Source organism: Ammospiza nelsoni, chromosome 7, assembly GCF_027579445.1.
Source record: "Ammospiza nelsoni isolate bAmmNel1 chromosome 7, bAmmNel1.pri, whole genome shotgun sequence".
In the NCBI taxonomy this organism is placed as follows: Eukaryota; Metazoa; Chordata; class Aves; order Passeriformes; family Passerellidae; genus Ammospiza; species Ammospiza nelsoni.
The window spans coordinates 33,386,379-33,401,179 of record NC_080639.1 but is presented as its reverse complement, the minus strand read 5'-3'; the positions used below and the strand labels follow the sequence as shown (position 1 = coordinate 33,401,179).

The 14,801-nt window shown below is 39.7% G+C and overlaps 1 protein-coding gene across 1 annotated transcript in view; it reads left to right on the top strand.

Annotated features, from left to right (window-relative positions):
- TMEM163 (transmembrane protein 163) overlaps positions 1-14,801 on the top strand; it is an 88,087-nt gene that overhangs the window by 6,279 nt on the left and 67,007 nt on the right. The gene's annotated exons all lie outside the window — the stretch shown is intronic.

The following is a 14,801-nucleotide window of genomic DNA, read 5'->3' as shown; positions in this document are numbered from 1 at the left end:
AATCACAGCAGCATGTCTTTTGTTATTCTGATCTGCATTGTATGACCTGCTGCTGGAGGTTGGTGTCAGCTCCCAGGAGAGGTGATTAAAACCTGACCAAATGGTCTCTGGAAACTCAACATATATTACACAGAGCAATTTATATGGAAACACAGGTACAATAACTTGGTTCAGAAATAAGAAAAAAGAGGAGGGACACTTGAAAGCGGAATCTGACAATGTAAAGAATTTGAATGTTAACAAGAGAGTGAAACAAGTTTCCATTTTGTTCTGCTTCATGGAAATACAGTGGTCTGTCTTTGCTACTGAAGCAACATTAAGGTAAATACTAAGTTACAGAATAACCTTGTTACCTATTAACACTATAGTTTTAAGGAATATTGTGATACGCCTAATTTTATTTTTCATTTGTCAGGGTTGCAAGAATTAAGTGTAATATAAATAACTAAAACTGTGTCTTTTAAAAGGATCCTTAAAAACATTTTTAAAGATTATTTAGGCTGAATTCCTTTTTTCTTTCCTTGTTTTTTGGCAGTCTGGTAGTGTTTAGAGAAACAAACAGCGAAGAATGTAGTGCCTGTCTGGATATCCTGTGGCTGCATATTCAGCTGGAGGGGATAGGCACTGAGCTACTGAAATCAGTAACTAATTATATGTTTTTGGAATGTGTCTGTCCCCATGGTTTGCTGAGACTAAATTTATGGAGAGTAAGAGAGGAATCAGCACACAAATACATATTAAATCTGTATGGAATCTCTTATTAGGTAGTTGGCAGTTAACTTACATGCCACAAAAGCCTTGCCAGGGCTTTTCATGTCTTTACTATTAAAAATTTTCAATCTTTGAAGGAAATACAGTGACTTCTGGGGTCACTTTGCTGTTCCCATGCAATTTCATGAAGTTCTGTTCATTTTACTGCCTTGCACTGGCTGCTCTCATCCTCAGTGCTGTCCTTTTAGCAGCTTCCTCCAGCCAATCCATGAGTTGGGAGAGATGCCAGGTGACCAGAGTTTGCTGCCTGTTTGATAGAAATATCTAGTTGTCACTTGGGGTACCTAACACTGACAATTATCTGCAAACAACTGCTATTTAAAGCATCCTCTTTCCATTTTACCTCCTGTCTGTAATGGTGAAGTGTTGGAAATACAGCCCTAATGTTCCATTTCAGTGAAAAACAGGGATCTGCTCTGGTAATTTTCAGGCTACACTGACCATTCTCACTGCTCTTCCTCACTCCCCTAGAAATTCCTCATTTAAATTCCTGTTTTGTCCCATTATAGGCTTCAAAATGCTTTCTTGCAAGTGTGTCCCACATGATACAGTCAAGATATTAGGCCAGGGAACTGATGTTATTTGATAACTGTAGGAAAAATGCTGAGGGGAGTGATGCCCATGTGGAGAGTAAGGAAGAGGTTCTGGAGCTTCCTTTTCCAACCAAGTGTTTGTAAGCAGATTTCTTTCCTTTTTTATGGTCCACTCCCCTCCCTTCCTTTCCAGGCTGGTCTAGTTGCCTCCAGCACTGTGTTTTTCCAGCATTGAGTAAGTTGGAATGGTTTATTTTGACTGGTATGGAGTATTTTCTTTTGGTGGGATTATGATGCTGCCCTATTCTGAATAAGGAATTCTGATCTTTCACTTGGCAATTTTGAAGGAGACTGAAAAATCTCATTTTGATCTGAATACATAAGGTAGTTTCCTTATTAGGTAATGTTTATGGCAAACAAGGCTTGAGATCATAAATCACAGAATTTTAAGGCTGAAAAGACCTCTAAGATCAGTGAGTCCAGCTGTTAATGCAGCACTGCCACATTCATGACTAAACAGTGTCCCTAAGTGCCACATTCACACATTTTTTGAAAAATTCCAGAGATAATGATTCCACCATTTCCCTGTTCAGCCTTTTCCAGTGCCTGACTACCCTTTCAGAGGAAGCTGAGCTAAGCTAGGCTGGGTATGGAGCAGAATCATTGTTGAAGGGGAAAATGAAGTTGTCACCTTCCGTTCACTAATATTGACAAGCAGGACTTAGACCATGAAATCAGCTTTTCCACTTAGCTGAAAGAACAGATCTCTTACTGTCAAGCACTTAATAAACTTAATTTTACTGCAGAAATGCTCGTAAAAGAGCATTTGGAAGTTCCAGCTGCTGTCTCTGATGCTGCTCCTGCACTCTGTGGCAACCACTGTGGTCTCAGGGCTCTGAGAGCTGCTGCAGATGTTGCTCTCCAGCATGAAATTGCACCAGGCTTCAGTAAAATCTCTGTAGACTTAAATGTGTGAGATCCTTGAAGTCAGGGGAGCCCCATTTATCATCTTTAGTGGGTGAAAATTTGGTGCTCACAAAATATTCTGGCACTGTTGTTTTGTGCAATATTTTCATGATCAAGTGCTAATCAATGCCTGGTCAATAAATTCATTCTGCTCTTCATTTCAGGGCTGCCTGAAATGTGCATACTTGTAGAATTCTCATCAAGAGTGGATTTACTTTGTTATAAATATATAGCAATAAACAGAGTCTGAGCATGATAAAAGTTATTAAAATGAACATTAAATTATTCCTTAGCACCCCAAGTAAGTGCCAGAATAATAGTTCTAATAAAATTATTTCTGGATTACAGTAATGTAAGGAAAGAATGATAACAGAGAAAAGAGTGATAACAGAATAATAACTTTTTTTTTGCAGTGTATATCTCTGTAGTATAAGGCTGCAGTCATTTCATAATAACAACTATTATTTCTTTCTGTAGCTGCAGTACTGTGTGTTCATACTGAGCCTAGTTTAAGAATCATAATGGAGAGCAGGTGGAGTAGAACTCTGGTGTTTTGAAACCCATTATTCTTAGTTTCCTGACATTTATGTTGCTAAAGCGTAATTTGGAAAAATATACAAATATAGCTTCTGCTGTTGCAGCTCAGTTTCTGCTCAGGCAGCTAATCTCTGATAATATTGTCAAAGCAGAAAACAATCTTGTTCTGTCTGCTGTTTTCTGTCCAGTGTAGACTTGTGATTCACAGAAAGCAGTGTTCATTCATCTTCCTGATCTGATCAGCCAAAATTGTTCCACAGCGAATGGAGGAGTGCTAGCACTGCATCAGAACAATGCACAGACCAAACTCTGCTCTGAGGGCTTTCTCTGTGGTCAGGGGCTGAGGGAAGGCTCAGAATGTGTGGGTTTGTCAATGAGAGCTTTGTGAAGGGCTTGGCCAGGGCAGGTCTGAGCAGCCCTGGTCGCTGGGAGAGGGGCAGGGGCTGTTTGCAGAGGGATGGGACGTGGAGTGGCTGCTCACATCTGTCCCAGGGGCTGTTTGCAGAGGGATGGGACGTGGAGTGGCTGCTCACATCTGTCCCAGGGGCTGTTTGCAGAGGGATGGGACGTGGAGTGGCTGCTCACATCTGTCCCAGGGGCTGTTTGCAGAGGGATGGGACGTGGAGTGGCTGCTCACATCTGTCCCAGGGCTGCCCTGGAGATTCCCCTTTCAGCTCACCACAGGCACAGGTAAGGTTCAGCTGCACAGAAATAACCAAGTGCAGCAAAATCCACATCCTGGTAAGTGTTTAGTGTGTTTATTCTGGTGCAGGAAGAGGTGCTGGTGTTCTGAGAAGGTGAATTTCATTTATCTGTATCACAGGTGGAAACTCAGCTGGTAGAATTCTCTGAGTGGGAGTATTTTACATTATTAGCTTATCCATCAGCCCATGGATAAGATACTAAATGTAAATGCAGATACTGATTTTATATAAAAAATTATTTGTGTTTCAGAACGAATCGCTGAAAAGTGATTTATCATGGTGAGCTCCCACATACTGGGAGGCATTTTGTTTGAAATATATGGTGCAAATGCTTACAAATTTCAGGGTAGGTGTTGCTTTCAGATTAATGCTTTATGCTAATTCAGATTCTAACAGTTATAAATGCCAGCAAATGTAGAAATTGTGTATCCAGGCCCACTTTTTTCACTGGAATGACTGCACTGAGTCATAAAGTCTCATGTGGGTTAGCTATAGGACATGACTACTGGTTTTCCTCTACTCAGGTGCATGCAAATCAAATTACATGGAACAAACATTGAGCAATTGAAATTGTTGTTCTCTGGATGCTCATGTGTGGATGTACTGATGCAATCTGTCACTCTTCATCTCAGACAACTGATTAATTTATTGATGAATATATCATTTTCTCTGTGGACCATTTCTATTCATGCTTGAAAAATTAAATATATGTGGGCTTTCCCTGATGTTTGCACGATGCTTAGTGCACCCTGGGCACAGCTGTGAATCATACTAACACTACTAAAGAAAAATGTAGGGGAAGGTTCATGGTTGTGAGGCTCTTTAGTTTGGATATTTAATTCTTTAAAGGTCATTAATTTCAGACAAATGATGGGCATTCAGCGCTCAGGCTGAGCTTGGAGTGTCTCGTCTGGGAACCTTAACAGAGCTCTCCAGGATCACAGAAAATGTGAAAAGTCTTGGTCTTTGTGTTTTCTCTTCAAGGAATTATACAGAACTGCATTTCTTACTCCTAAAGACCCGAGAGAAGGGTTTTTTTATATTTTTATTTTCTTGAGTAGAGCACATTGCATTTATTCAGAAACTTACATTTCAAGTCACAATTCCATGCAAGCACTTTAAACCAAGTAAAGACTAAATAGAGACTAAAGCTCCTCCATGGTAGTCTACAGATGCCTCACTTTGCCTGTTTTTCAGGGTGTTTAATTACATCAGTTACAGAAAGACAGATGCTTCAGGGCTGCAGCCTCACAGAAGTGTTAATGAAATGTGGAACTCAAATTCCCAAGGAAGGATCCTGATATTGGTCACTCTTGTGCTTCCCTGTCATCCTCGTTACAGGTGAAAATGGAGTTTGGACCTAACCATGTTCCACATAAAAGCTAAAGGACAAAAAACCCCTAACCATGTTCCACATAAAAGCTAAAGGACAAAAAACCCCTAACCATGTTCCACATAAAAGCTAAAGGACAAAAAAATCCATTGCCTGTGCAGCCCTGGCAGAAGAAGCCTTTTGTATAGATCAGTCTGTACTTAATAGCAACAAAATGCAATTTTCATTCACTGAAAATGAATTGAGAGGCCAGTAAAGGCCTGTCTATTTTTTTTTTTCCAGGCACACAAAGCTCTAAGTGAATTTTTTGGGAGGAGAAAATAACATATGGATGTCAAGTTCAAGACTGATAACTGTTGAGCAGAAGTGTGGGTCTAAAATCTGCAGTGCTTCACACTTCATGAAATCTTTTCCTTAGCTGGCAGGGAAAATGATGGTAGAAGTCTGTGAAATCTAGAACAGGCTAGATAATGATATAATGTATTTGAACAGCAAACAATTAAAAATTATTGCTATGGTGGGAGTTTGTTAAAACAGCTGAATTGGTGGTTAAATGCTGACCTTTAAAACACGCTGGTCTGTTGTATTTTTGCATTAGAAAATTGCAATTTAATAATTACTTATGTTAAGTTGTTATTTTTTTCTCATGAGAAATGATCATTCCAAAGAATTTTGGAATTAAAACAGGGTGCTGATGATGGGGGAAAACCAACACTGTAACACGACTTCATGGAGAGTGAGAAATGTGCAAGTACATTGTTTAGGCTGCTTGGTGTAATAATCACAATCACAGTTCTTTCCCTTGTTGTTTTACTTTTCCTTTCCAAGATTTTGTTTGGATTTATTTTGTGTGGAGAAAATTGGAATGAGTCTGTGCAGCATTTAGACCAGTAAGAATGGTAACATCTTTCAAATGAATTGGCATCTATGTTATGTAACATAGGTAATATGTGTTATATTTAAATTATAGCAAGAGGTTTTAGACACTTGAAATTTGGTGGTTTTGCCATCAGATCCCTGATTGGATTCTGTCAAAGACAACTCTGTGTGTGATGGTTCAGAGGTTCCAATGATAAGAATGCAGTTGTGTAGCGAGGTGCAATATACAAATAAGTGTAAATAACCACATGTAATTATTATTAAGTAATTGTATGGATATCATGGGTCCTACTCTTATCCCTGAGAAAATTCTACTGTGCCATTAGGGGCAGGTGTAGGTAGAGGGTTAATTTTTCTTATGGGCAAAGAATTTAACACTTAATGGGGAGGGTTTTGTGCAGACCACTTGGTGGTGTGGGAATGATGTTCCCTACAGCCATCCCTACCTTGTAGTGAGTGAAAAATGTGTATCTTGACTAAAAGCAGATGGAAGTAGATAGGAGAAAAAAAGGTAACATTAAGTTTATTGCATGTGATTGGTGTTAACTGTTATCCATAAAAAAACTGCTTGAATTTTATGTATAAAATTGAAAATGAATGATCCTCCAGCAAAAGTCTCAGTCGTTGCTTTTGCTGTATTTGCTGCATCACACAAGTGGGTGTACATTTGGCCTTTGAAGGACCATCCCTGCAGTCTGAAAAGCCAAATGTATTTTCAATTGCTGTAGAATTACTTCCCCAAAGTAGTGCCTCAGCTGCTGCAGGTTTGTGCAAAGGCATGAATATATTAACAAATTTCTTTATGAATGCCTGATATACCAATAAAATTTGGTTTTCATAGATCATTTCATATTTTCCCTGATTTCCCAATCTAAAAATGCACTTCTTTGCTTATTGGCAAAGGTGAAGTTGTAATTCTCCGTATCTGGAGCTGAAAATCAATATTAATGACAGAAAATGTATGTTTAATATTCATTGTGCAGTTTCACTTTACTGTTTGAATTTTGTGAGCTTTTAAAGCACTACTGGATTCCAACTTTGTGGTCATGGTAGTGAAAGTAATGAAAATCAGTGCACATCTTTCTTCTTAGGTTTCTTCTGCCAGAAATTTTAAAATATTCATGTTTTTCAACTTAATATGCAACAAAATTCAAACTGGTACCTCAGTTATTTTTTTATAACTTTTGCTTTACTGTGGAGGTTGATAGTGCTTGGTGTTCCCTTTTTGGCACTTATTTTCTGTGATTTTTCATCAACAGTGTTTGAGTTCCTTTTACTGAACGTAGAAATTTGTTAGATTTTAATACTTTCTCAGTGCAGGATATTATTTGTGAATGACTCATTTTATTAAAACTGCACTGTGGGAGGACTTAGTAAAATAATCTCATAAATAATATGTGTTCTTTACCCTGCCCTGGAGCTCCAGCAGCTCCATCCCTTGGAGCTGGATGTGAAGCCACGGCGGTGCCTGGTGAGAGCTGGGGGGGATTCACAGAGTGGGAGCAGAGGAAATAACAGAGAACGAGGTTGTGTGGATGGGGGCACCACCCTGGAGAGGTGAACAGCCCAGTATGGGCTGAAGGACACTTTGGTTTCTGAAAATGCCACCAGCAAGAGCATAAACCTCATGTCCTACATGGGTTCTCCTGTAGGTCTCGTGCCATGACACTCTGTGAGAGGAGACACATGAAATACTGTGTGAAAAATCCAGTTTGCTCAATCTAAAGCTTGGAAAACTTTTATAGATTGAGCTAAACGGGTGGTACAACCTGGTCAAATTGATTTGGTTCAAATAAACATCATCACAGCCTTTATGAAACACTGAAACAAGAAGTCTGGAGATTGAGAAAGACAAGATAGCTTTTAATGGACCTAACCTTCATTCGCAAAGCAATCTTCTTCAGAAAAACCATTAAGAGCTCCTGTGTATCTCTTTTGACTCTCATGTCTGACTTCCATTACTGTTCTTTTCTTTGGATATTGCAGGAAAAGGGACAGAGAAGCTTATCTTCAGAGTTCAAAGCAGCAGATTAGTCAGTGCTTAGTCAAAGAAGAATGACCAGAAATAACCAGCTGGTATTTTGCTAGACAGAAGAACTGCAGAGGAAGTGGGATGGTCTGACAGATACCATAAAAATAGGTAGACAAGAGGCATCTGCCTTCCAGGAACTGTTGCAGGATAAGTGGCTTTTGGCACTTGCACCACAAGCTCTCCTTTCTGGAGAGATCTCTGAGCCATTTTTGTGCCAGGTGTGATGCTTAGAATGAGTAACATCTACTGCAGAACAGGATCTTTGGCTGAATCCTAAGTGGAATTTTCTCATCAGATGTGAGGATTGTTTATTTTCTGCTATTAAAGGTTTTGCTTCAAGGAACTGTTAAGTACAATGCATCTTTGCAATGTATCAAAGTGAAGAAAATACACATCTAAGTGCATCATCCACAGATCACATTCTTTAGTGAAATGTTTAATGGCCAAAGAATGACAGTATTTCTCTGTCACAGACATGTTTCTGAAAAATCCTTTCTTTAGGATTTTTTCTCCTGAGAAGCCTCAGGAACAAAATGTAAACAATGATTATCTGCTGCTGTGGAATGCAACAGGTGCATCTGTGATTGGTCTCGTGGTTGTTTCTAATTATTGGCCAATCCCAGCCAGCTGGCTTGGACTCTCTGTCTGAGATACAAGCTTTTGTTACTTATTCTTTCTTTTTCTATTTTTAGCTAGCCTTCTGATGAAATCTTTTCTTCTATTCTTTTAGTACAGTTTTAATGTAATATATATAATAAAACAATAAATGAAGCCTTCTGAAACATGGAGTCAGATCCCATCTCTTCCCTCATCCTCGAACCCCTTTGAACACTGTCACATTTCCCCAGGATCTGAAAAGAAAAATTTTAGAAGAAAGATTTATTATTGTTCAGTGGGAGATTTAGTAGGATGGAAATGCAGCCTGCAGTGTCAACTAGGATGCGTAGTTGGGAAAAAAAACCAAAACTCCATGTAATCCCATTCTGGTAGGGAACAATAGACAGGTTAAGGCATACTGGAAATGTTGATGTTAAATTCACATTTAGTGTGAATTGAGTTGCTCACAGCTCCATGGAAGGCACAGGGCAGAGCCAAGCACCCAGCATCAGACCTGGCCAAGGAAGCCAGAGACAAAACTGCTGGTGATTGCAGTGGTGGCAGATCATTTCCTAGATCCATGGCTGGGGGAAAGCTGCTCAGCAGCTCCAGCAGCGCTGGTCCATGGGCATCAATTTGCATGTGTGCTGGAGCGTGCTGCCAGGAGCAAGGAAGGCAGATGTAAGGCATCAGTCTCAGCTTGTTGTGTGAAACAGGGCTGTGTGTGTGCCCAGAGGATTATTGTGTACCTCCCAAATTGAGAGACATCCCTATTGTGTGAGTTGCTGCTGAGGCTGACATGTATCAGGCTGTAATGTCTAACTGTGTGGAACTAATAGCACCCAAAAGAGCCAATTCATCTGCTCATTTTTGTGGCACATTAAAAACTAATGGTAAACTGTGTCTCCTTTTCATTTAGCATGACTTGATATTTCTGTGTGCAATTGCCTGCAACAAGGAGAGATTGTTTAACAATCCTCTCTAGCCGTGAAAATCTAAGTCAGCAAATTAAATTATTGCAATTTTTAGTTAAAGAGGTAGAAATCATAGTTATGTGCCCCTCACCACAAGAGTTCTGATTGTGGGAAACCCGTAGTTAGTGCCTGTGAATGTGTCAGAAAACCAAACCCACAATTATCTGATACTGAGAAGTGGGCAGGCAAATGATTGAATTTCTGTGTTTTGGGTCCTGCCACTTGAGCAAACCCTACTGAAAGTGAAATTTCCTGTTACTCTCCCACTAAGAGATACTCACTGGGTTATTGTGTGTACATTTGCCTGCTGAGAAACATCTGGAGGATGAAAACAAGGCTGTGATTTAAGGGATAATGTTGCAAGTGATGTTTAATGGCTCATGGAATCTTTAGACTTGGAATCACCTGAATATACTTAGGGTAATTTATAGGGACAGATATTCAACTGAAGGCCAGAGATTTGTTTACTTCCATGGGTTTATTTCAATTTGAAACAAATAAGCATCAGTCCCTAAAGCATAAGACAAATGATAGGATGAACTTGTACTAGAAGTATTTTCAGACTCTGTTTTGCATTTCTTTGGTGTTTTGGTAGTAAGTTTTCTCACTTTTGTAAGGAGATATTTGCTTAAGGCAGTCTATCTTGACTCTCACAAGCATTTTTAAACACTGGGGAAAAAAGGTGAATTAACAACTCAGATCCTGCTAGGTTCACGGAGGCTGGGCCAAGAATTTGCTCCAGGGACTGTTCTAATCCTGGGCATAGCCCAAGCTTTCTTTGTGGCTTTGGGAAAATTATTTTACTCTCATAAGGTTGTTCTCCATCTGCACAGATCAGGCTTTGATAAATGAAAAGGTAACTAATTTTTCTGCCAAAAATGGGAGTGTTTTGTTATATAATAGCTGACACATTTATATACAACCTATGTCTTTCAGAGTGACAACATGCTCTGAATTTTGTATGTGGAGGAAGGCATTGCTGGCTGCTCCATCTCAGTATTAGACCTAATGATTTGTGGGATAATTTGTGGGATAATTTCCAGAGTTTGTTGTGGTTTAACTTGCTAAACTTCTGAGAACTATTTCAAAGTCACAGAATTTCTAATGCTGTAATGTACTGAATGCATTTAGATGTGTTTGATTTCTTGTTGCCTGTGCAGGGGTAACTCTGCTGTTGAGTGATGTGTTTTGGGCTGGTGGGTTTTGAGGAATGTGGTTCTCCTCCTGATTGTGTTTTGGTGGTGTAATTAACCCAGTTACTGATGAGCTGGAATAATTTGGAGACAATTTAGACTAAGAGGAGAGGGTTGGGCAGGTGTGTAGTGTTGTGGCTGTTGGTGGAATAGCTTCACTTTGTGCAGGGCCTCCCTGAAGTACTGAGGGGCTTGAATATTCTTTTTTTCTGCTTTCTTTCCTTTTTTCTTCTCCCTTTCACAGGTGGTAGAGAAAGTTAAATGTTAACATTGGTTTTTCAGTGCTTGTAAGCTGATCTTTGTTCACTTTCTTTGAGTAACCATTCTTATTGGTCAGGTAGAGGTTGGAAAGGTTTTTTACAACTTGAAATTGCTGCCAAATGAGTGCTATTGAGAAATTAAAAGGACAGGAGAATGCTAGGAAATAACCTGCCTTGAATTCTGAGTGCATGAATTTCTTGAGATCAAGGAGGAAATCTTTACAGAGGATGGCAGTTTAAAACATTTGGAAGTCTGTTCAAGCAGCCAGATGGCTTTAACTATTGACAATTGTCTGGAACACATCAGTGAGGCATTGAATCTCAAGGCAGAACCTATTTTGCCATGTCTTGACCTGATATTCAGTGTAACTTTTCATGTTTGATGTTATTTTTTGCTGAGCTATGCTAGGTTAGTTGCATGTACTTTTTCTCTTTTTGGGAAAAACTGAGCTGGAGGTTTTTGTAACAAAGCTCAGCAGTCCAGAGTTCAAAGTAAGGCTTGAAAGCTGTATGAAAAGTGCAGTTGGATTCCCTGAGGTTATAAAATATTTTCCTCTTTTTTATTTTGCCAAGAGCTGAACAGACATTTGAGGTTTGGCTGGCTCAGGTGGCAGTCTAAAACTAGGTAAGTTACATTATTCACAGAATATATAGACAGATTGGTCACTGCATTTACTACTCTGTAAGAATCTGCTGGTAATTTGTAACTGAGCTGTGAATATTTTTCAGGGCATGACACAGGGAAGTGAAATGGGTGTCTAATGCACCAGATTAGGTACAGCATGCATGTCCCTGGAGATTGCTGTGGTGTTGGAGGATGCTTCCCTGCCCCTTGTAGCTGAAAAAAGAAGCAAAAATCAATTTATGAAGGCTAAGGAGGTGTGCCAAAATGAACACTGTCCAGCAGAATGGTGTCCCTGTTGTTTTTTTAGGTGGCTGGAAGTTTGTTTTCCCCTGTTATAGAATGGAGAAGTCAGTCTTGCCATGTTGTCTTAGAACCATAATAAACAGCTCTCTGCATATGAATGTTCCCTTTATCGCTCCCCCTGGTGTTTTTAGAGTTCAGTGTGAAATAAATGCTGCTCTGCAGTGACCGTGAGGCACACTGGAGTTTAGTGAGCTGGTGATTTGTTACCCTGGCTGGGTACTCTGCACATTTTCTGCATAGGCTTCCTGCTGCAATGCAGGTTTCTGCAAAGCAGTAAAAACCCTTGCTAAGTTTTGCTTTTGCAAAAAAACAAGTCAAAATAATAAGCCAACCTCTGTAGTAGAGGAGAAAAGGTTTGGTAGGTATGGTATGGCTTAGACAACATAAAAAAGCACCCCAAATGCTGGGTTAAGTTTGTTTAAAAATTAAGTTTGATGGTGCTTATTACTGGTGGAATCAATTTTTCATTACCAAATGCACATCACTTGTTTAAAGGATATTTTCCTGTGCTGCTGTGCTCTTTTCTGAGCCTGTTATTTGTATTATTCCAGTGCCTGGTATGGAGAGGAACCTCAGGTAGATGATTTGAGGAGGAACTACTAAAGGATTGCTGTCTTGCCTTGTTTTTATCCAGCCTTGTGTGGCACTTGAGGATGTGGATGGGGAAGTAGGGAAGACACACAGAGAAGTTCTCAGGAACAGGAGATTATGTGCTAGCAGTGCCCCTGTTGGGTCTGCAGGTTAATCCTGGGAAGGTTTCAGTGTCCTGTGTGTCACAAAGTCCTGGTATCAAATCTTTGAAACAGGCTTTGTGTAAAGAGCTGCTTTCAGTCCCAGTGTCTTTGCTATTCTCATGTGCACTGGCAAAGCTCAGTGTTCCTAGAATGAGGAAAAGCCAAAAGGTTTTTTTAATCATCCTGTGGGCAGATGTCTTGGGTGTTTTTAGAGGTGGGAGTTGTTTTGATGCTTGGTTTGCCTTTGTGCATTCTTGGTTTTACTGTGCTGTTGCATTGAGGTGAGCACAATCAGCCTTTCTTTCAAAGGCGCTATTAAAAATGTAGTTGGGCCTGGGGATTCCAGGACTTTCATGTAGAATTAAAGAAAGCATACCCCCAGTTGGACAGAAAGGATGGAACTCAGTGATGTCAGTGCTAAACACAAGTGGAAACAGACTCTGAAATGGATCATCCAGGGCGAGACCCATCAAACCTGGCAGCAAACTGCTTCACAAACAGGGAGGTGATATTCCATCACCCTGCCCTACATAGTAGAGAACATGTGGGGAAACAGATTGCACAACTGGGCTGCAAAAGAAGCTGCAGGACTAAATAGTTGGTTTGGAAATCTCATATAAACATACAAACATAAGTGTGCAGATCCTGTGGTCTAAAGCAAGGGCACAAACTATGGGTCTTGCTAAGTATTATGTAATAAGAAATTACTTTGAGGGGATGTAGTGCATCTAAAAGCATGTTCTCAGTTCCAGATCAAGTCAAAGCTCTCAGGAGAGCTGGGGCTGCTGAGGGACAAGGGTTTTAAAGTCATGCTTGCACTCTTGTGCCCTACAGTCAGTTCTCTTGCTGCTTGGCACAGGAGGCAAGGGTGTTTATGGCAGATAATGTTACAATACTGGTTTTATTCAGGACTGTCCTACACTGTCAGTGTTTGAAACGCTCAGAAATCTTTGGAGAAAATACACTTTTGAATGGAAAGAATTGAGTTTTCTGGAGCTTCTGGAATTTAGCTGTGTTTGTTTGTTTTAATTTCTCATACAAGTATAAGTAGGTTATTCAAGAGCAGTAGAGGTCACGTGAGGAGCTGATTGCCTTTGCTCATAATTAATCTATTTAACTGTCATCCAGGTGATACATTTTGCGGTTAGTTTAAGAAATGATACTGCTCCCTGTCCCTTAAAGGCAGTTTCACAGTTACAAAGCAGCTTCTTTCCAAAAAGCAGCAGATTTGATCTTTGGTTTAAGTGTGTCAGTCTCCAGGGTCCGATTAGGAAGGAATGGAAATGGTTCTTTCCCTTTCCTGGTGGCCTGGGCTTTGCATTTGCTGGCAGATAGAACTGCAAAAAATATTAGTTACTGCACAGTGCAAAGACACCTTTTAGACCTTAACATTTACAATCTGTTTTCTCAGCTCTTTTTGTGTGTGTATACAATGATTTCACTAGGTAAGGTGCAGGGCAATTAATAAAATGTATCCCATTAATGATGCTGCATAGCTCCCCTGCTCACAGAGTGTATCTGCCTTGATTTCACTTCTGTAACTTCAACCAGAATTGATTTTTGCCTCTGTGTGCTTCTGTCTTGTGATGCTGATGAAATGAGGATGAGAAATGTCGAGGCCCTGGGTCAGCAGAAGATGTTGATGAAGGGGTTCTGTTTGGGAGGTATTTGGTGCTCGTTATCTTCTCTGCAATCAGTAGGAATCCTTTGACATAGGGCAACATCAGTAGCTGGGAAGAATTTGACATGCAATAAGTGCCTGGCTTTAGGAAAATCTGACTTCAGTTTCCAGTTCTGGTGCTGGTAGGGCACTTAACTTTTCTGTCACCACTTTGCACTTAGATTTTGAGGGCTGCACTTGGTTTTAGTAACTGTGATTTAGGATTAAGAATTAGAAATTAAAAAGAATTTAGAATTTTAAACCACTGATGTTATTTGTTTTGTTTTCATTGAGGTTATTCACATTGTGCTGCTCAGCCCTAGTAAGATGCATGATCTTGAGCTTTGAGATTTTAAAGAAAGAATGTATTTTTCTAAGTGTAGATGTAGTAGAATATGGTATAGAATTCCTCCAGTTTTAGGCAAACAATACTGTGCTAGATAGTTATAGAAAGCAAAGAAATACAGAAGAAGGTACTTAGGATCTTGGAGGAGGTTTAGAAGCAATTACATGTGGTTTTGTTCAATTTCCTTCTTTTAGCTTCTTCTATTATAAAACCTCCAAACAAGGTTGTTCAGAATTCCAATAGATAGGGACAAACTCCCTGACCTCAGAGGTGGTTTTGTAGGATTTTTCCTCTTTCTTCAATAGGTTAATAATTTATTTGCTAACAATACTAATGATTGCAAGGAATATTTGG